The sequence below is a fragment of the Parus major genome, chromosome 7, assembly GCF_001522545.3.
Source record: "Parus major isolate Abel chromosome 7, Parus_major1.1, whole genome shotgun sequence".
Lineage (NCBI taxonomy): Eukaryota > Metazoa > Chordata > Aves > Passeriformes > Paridae > Parus > Parus major.
Genome location: NC_031776.1, coordinates 5,276,520 through 5,281,611, shown reverse-complemented (window position 1 = coordinate 5,281,611; position 5,092 = coordinate 5,276,520). Strand labels below are relative to the sequence as shown.

Here is a 5,092-nt window from a genome sequence, read left to right as displayed (position 1 = left end):
GCAAGTCTCAAGTGAAACATCCATAAGGGAGCAGGTTTCCAGTGCTGCTTTTTTTCCACTTGGTACAGCTCTTGTGGTGTGGCTTTTCAAACATCCTTTCTTGCCATCAGCCTTCTGGTAAGTTCTGGGAAATATGAAGCCATATAAAAATCAGGGTATGCTGAAGAGTGGTTTATGGATGGAAACACTGAAGAGCACCTCTAGGAGACACTGGAAAGAAATGCTGGAAAACACTGCTCAATGCTCTTTAAATTTCCTTCCTAGGGAATGTCTTAGACCTAAGAAAGCACCAAGTGTTTTCCCTGATCCTTATTTTTCTGCCCAAGAATGCTGCTGACCAGTCTGACCAGAGGAAAAGGTGCTGCAGCACAAGGACACCCAAACAAGTAATCAAAGGAGAGCCTGGAAAATAAGGAGGCAGGATATTGTGTGTTAGGTGTTGGGAGATAATGTTCTGTGTGGAGGAGAAAGTGGCCTAAGCTAAAATTGAGATGTTTCTCCAGAGTCCATGGGTATCCTGTATGCATGACAGAGCTGCCAAGAGGTGATACCCCTTTAAAAAATCCTTTTCATTCTGAATTCAGCTTCTATCCATCCTGGTCATACAGTAAATGATAAAAAAAAAAAAAAAAAAGCAAAAACAAAGACAAAGTGTGGTTAGTTTATGGATCTTGAGCATTTGTGGTTAGGGTTTTTTTTTTCCAAATTTGTGTAAAATTGGAAGCAGTTTTTAATGAAATTAAGGTCATTAACCAGTTCTGGTGTGATTTGCTAATCACAGCAGCAGGACCAAATTTCCATGGTGGGTCAATCATAAGCATAACCTAGACTATATTTTTCTGTTGTTTGCTTTAGAGAAAGGTCATTAACACAACAAAACTACACTGGTCTGACTGGACTTCTCACAAATCTTCCTTCAAACATTGGAGCCAGAACAGAGAGAAGAACAGAACTGGTAAATTAAAGTACAGAATTGGGATGCTGTTCAACATTACTAATTTCTAAATTATCATTAACCCAGAGTTGTTACTAATATTAAGTAGGAATGAACCAGACAAGAATTTTAGCAGTTCAACAACAACACATTTTTTAAGGGAAGTAAAAAAAGAAGAAGTGATATTAACACTCATCTACAGCTTTATTTTTACTGTACAAGAAGCTGAAAAAAGGTGACTCAATGGCAAGCTAGCAAAACTGTTTGTTTTATATAGACATTCACTGAACAGGATAATCAAGATCTTGGGGCTTTTCAGAAAAAGAAATTAGGATAATTTTAAATGCAGTTCTTTAAAAGTAAGTGTATATTGCAAGGGCTGGCAAGCTGATTAATATTACCTTGGAGTTTATGGCTTGATTAACTATAAATTCTACAGTGATGCTGCAACAACAGCAACACGAAATTATATGTGGGATTTCTGTGTGGTTTTTTTTGAATTGTGGCATTAATTTCTCTGTTTGATTCTCTCATTTTTCTTATACGGAAAGCTGACTCACTGATTTTCACGTCTTTGGCTGCCTGGCTCAGGTGACCCAGCCTGGCATCTTGGCTCCATTAAACCCAGCTGGCTGCAGAGGGAAGGGTTTCATGTGTTCACAGCAGATGTTCTAAATTGCCTCGAGGCCATTCTCACTGCAAAAACAGGAGAACATGACAAAGTCTACAGTTTTTAACATATATACCAAGCAGCTGGGAGCTTCTCAGACTTTCCCTGCGCTGTGGAGGTATTCTGCAACATATAAATGTCAGAAGTTGCTACTTCAACGCTTTCCATAATGATTTCCAAGGAAAGAGCTCTAGAAGTCAGGAAAATGCATGGGTTAAGTGCTGTGCAAATTGTGTGTCATTTGACATAAAGGAACTCCTTTGAAGTGTTAATTTGGAGAATTTGTCTCCTTACTCTCTAAGTTTAAAAGGCAGATAAAGCACTCTGGTAGTGACAGATTTTTGAGATAAGATAATGGATAACAGGGCTTAAACAGAATGGTCCTTTTCATCATTAGTTTTGGGTATGGCATAAATTTCTTCTTAGGAAGCTTTGGGGGCCACTAACAAAATATATTTTCCTTTGGAGGAAATTTAATTTTAAAAAAAGGCAGACAAACCAATCAATGGATATTGTGGACAAAATACTTTGTACTTGCCTCCATCAAAACACTGGATGAAACTGGAGGGGACAGGAGGGAGGGAGGGGGAAGAGAGTAAAGAACAAGACACTATTTTTTCACATCTCTAACAATACAACGTATTTTACGTTTGCATTTTTTTTCCTGACCGCAATATTGTCTCCTCAAAGAAGTGAAGTTGCTAAAATTGCTCCTGTATGTGGTTTATTTTTTTGTTTTTTTTTTTTTTCTATTAATATCACTTGCAAGCAGCCTTCCTGCAGAGTTTGATCCTTGTGTCTTTGCTCGGCCACATCTGCCGGCTGTGCGAAGGCGTTTGTGCCCGAGCAGTGACATTGAGGAAAGGCAGAACACTGACACCACGTTAATTCTCTGTGGCCAGGCTCTGCAGATGGGGTGTGCTGGGGCACTGACCCTGCTGCCAGCAGTGGTCCCTTGGAAGGGCACCTGCTGGGCAGGGACAGCTTGTCTCAGCACCCCTACGCACTGAAGGCACCTCTGCACGTCTCAGTCTGCCGTAATAGACTGCAATTTCTGCTTCATGGGCAGAAAATGGTTTCTGTTGGAAAAATTGATCAGTGGGATTTTGGAAGTAGTCACAGAAATGACCATATTCTGAGGCTTATGAAACCATTTGGGTTTGTACAGAACAATAACTCAAATCATGCACTATCAGTGATTGAGGGACGGGGACATCCGAGTTGAGATCAGAAGCTGATTTTATTTGGTATACAAGGCATTTATATAGGGTTTGATTTGTGTGGTATTTACCTAGGGTTCTATTTTTGGTAACAATTCCCATTGATTACACATTCCTCATGACATCAGTTACCTGGTAACCATTACCAAGTTTCACAACCCTTCTCTTGGTCACTTCTGCCCCAGGGAGCAGTTCTCTGTGTCTGTCTCTCCCATGGTTCCTGTTTCATTAGGCTCAAGATCCCAGGCTCATTTATCAGTTCCATTGTGCTCTCTGTTTTATCCCCCATAATGTACCACTGCTACAGTGATAGCGATTTGCACTAGGTCCTACAACAGAGAGTGTGCTTGTTTTCATGAGTTTTATATCAAAACCAAACATCTGTGCTTGATTACATGGGTCTTTTCTGGATAATGATAAACAATTAATAAATAACAGCTTCAGTATTATTTCATTAGCAGCTTTTTTCAAAAGCACAGAATTTTGTTAGACTCTAGTATTATGTCCATGCACATAAAAATTCAGAAGACAATTCATTGACTTAAAATCACTAACCTAACATCTGAAAGAGCCCTGTGGGAGGTGTTTGATGGTTTGGGATGTGCTTATAGTGATGGATAACTACTTCAGGCACCAGGCCTCCCAGGGTGAACTATCACTCTGAGAAGTCAGGGTTTGCAGAAGGTGAGGGTGGAAAGCCAGGTCCCTGTGAATGAGTTCATCCCTCCTTGCTGAACACACTGTCCTACCTGCTAGGACTTTCCTTAAAAGAACAGCACTTTGCCTTGCCATGACCTGGCTGTGATCTGTTATTTAGACATCATAACAGGCAGATCTTTTCAGGCTGACACACTCAATCCTACCAGCAATGTGCACCTGAGGCAAAACACCTGAGCTGTCTGTGCTGAAGGGATGTGGCACTGAACACATCTGCCTGTAATACGGGAGATACAGAGACTCACAGGTGTAGGGTTTTTTTAGCTTAACAAGAAAAAAACTTAGATCTGAAGCAGAGAAGACAAACATTAGAATTGTTTTCAATCATTTAAGCTACATAGTTCTCACTTGAGAAGCTTTGATCATGTACAATCCTGTTGAAAGGCTGACTTATAACCAGCTTCACATACATTATGTTACAATGCTGCAGCACTAGTGCATGACAGAACTTTATTTTCCATTAATTCATTCTTTGCTGGAACTATAAACACTCTATATGCATAATAGCCCCAAAAAAATGAATAGTACTGCTTTTTAAAATTGCCTCTTAATGAGAATTTTGCTTTTTATTAAAGAAATCTGAGTGCCTGAGGACCATCTTGCGAATGCTGACACACCTATTTTCAACACCAACAGTGCTGAGCAATCAAAACAAAAATCATCCCAGACACTGCTTTTGCTAAAAGCACCCATGTTTCTTAACTGATCAAAATAGATGTTTACAGTATCTGTGAACCACAACTGATTTTAAAGTAGCTTTTTGCTGAACTTATGAACAATTTCATATCTACTCCAGTGCAGCAGTGATGGCTGTGCAGAAACATCCACAGAACAGGAAATTATTTTCTAAGGAAAAAGCCTGTTGTTCTAAGCAGGCACCAAAAATAAAAAATAAAGATAGGAAAGCTTGCATTGATCTGAGTCATAAAACCCATGCAAATACAGGGCCAGGCAGAGCTGTTGGCATTTGTAGGAGGAACAGTTTCCCCAGGCAGGGATACTCTGGCTGCAGGGGAGGGCTGAACACACCCTGGTGTGTGGGAAATTCAAATTCCAGTCACACCCAGTGTACCTGGCTCTACCAGCAGAGAGGAGGTATTTGTAAGAGCTCCTGTGTACCAACACATCACCTAATCAGGAGTAACTGAAAGCACAACTGGGCACTCCAAAGAAAGAATGGAATTTATACTGTTATCAGTTTTACAGAATATTAACTAAATCTGGATTATCCTACCTGCACTTTTTCATCTATGCTTGTAAGAGCAAGAGCTTCATGCAGTCAGAATCTGAAAGGAAATAGTTACCCAGAGCTGTTGATACAAATCTTGTGTTACAGGATTAAAAACCCTTCTTCCCAGTATTGCAAACTTAAAGCATTACAGGAGAAACAGAGCAACTCCTTATCTTACTTTCACACATAATAAGGACTTCTGGTGACTGATACTATACACCTGTGGAAGCTGGATTTAAAGCTTAGTGCAGTTTGAATATTTGGAATTTTTTCCTCCTATTTTCTACTTTCTTTTTCCTATTCTGGGAAGTAGGAGAGGA

General features: G+C 39.9%; 1 long non-coding RNA gene across 1 annotated transcript; it reads right to left on the bottom strand.

Annotated features, from left to right (window-relative positions):
• Nucleotides 1–373: 373 nt before the first annotated feature.
• On the bottom strand, nt 374–4,827 carry LOC117244718. Its single transcript, XR_004498293.1, has 3 exons — nt 4,776–4,827; nt 1,495–1,630; nt 374–596 (listed from the first exon to the last, which is right to left on the bottom strand). It is a non-coding gene; the product is annotated as an uncharacterized LOC117244718 (long non-coding RNA).
• Between the last annotated feature and the right edge of the window lie 265 nt (nt 4,828–5,092).